The sequence below is a fragment of the Arabidopsis lyrata genome (genome assembly GCF_000004255.2).
Source record: "Arabidopsis lyrata subsp. lyrata unplaced genomic scaffold ARALYscaffold_947, whole genome shotgun sequence".
In the NCBI taxonomy this organism is placed as follows: Eukaryota; Viridiplantae; Streptophyta; class Magnoliopsida; order Brassicales; family Brassicaceae; genus Arabidopsis; species Arabidopsis lyrata.
The window spans coordinates 1-777 of record NW_003301961.1 but is presented as its reverse complement, the minus strand read 5'-3'; positions in this window follow the sequence as shown (position 1 = coordinate 777).

Genomic DNA, 777 nt, shown 5'->3' with positions numbered 1-777 from the left:
GTAATGACACAGACTTATCAGAGAGGTTGGCTCCACTAAGAAATTGATCGGACGATGGGTAGTGGTTAAACCTAAGAACTGAGTCGCTATCAACGGCTCTGATTAATTTGCTGAAGGTATGAGGTGGGAGCCGAAGTCCTTCAGCCGTGAGATCTAAGATCTCACACGCCAACTGCTTAACTGCTTCTACGTAACAAGTCACCGCGGAGCTGTCAAACAGACATGTCATACATCACCAGTTGCTCATTATAAGATAAGAGAAATCATTGAAACCATAATCTATAACTTTTAGAATGAAATTAAACACGTTAGAGAGATTAATGAAACTTCAAAAGCATAACAGTTTCAGGAAGAAAATTTAGTTTTTGATTTAAGAGCATTTAAGTCTTTATTTTAGTAAAAATATTTTTTCATTGTTGATGTAAATCTGCATTATACACACTGCACACACAAGTACAACATGCATTGTGTAAGTGAAAAAAAAAAGTTACCCATTCCCTGTCGAGTAGACAGACTGAGAAGCTGTACTTTTGAAATTTAATTTGCGGACTCAAATTTATTGTTTTCATAATATGTAAGAAAGACACCAACATAAAATTTAATTTGCTAAAAAAATATATGAAGTTTGGCTGAAAACAGAATTCCAATTCACTTGTAATTGTCAACTACATTTTATTATGGGTTGATTTATTAGCTTTACTTGTCGACTAGATCACACTGAAATCATCTTGTGGTTTTTTTTTAATTATGTTCTAGTACACTTTTAATTACATTACA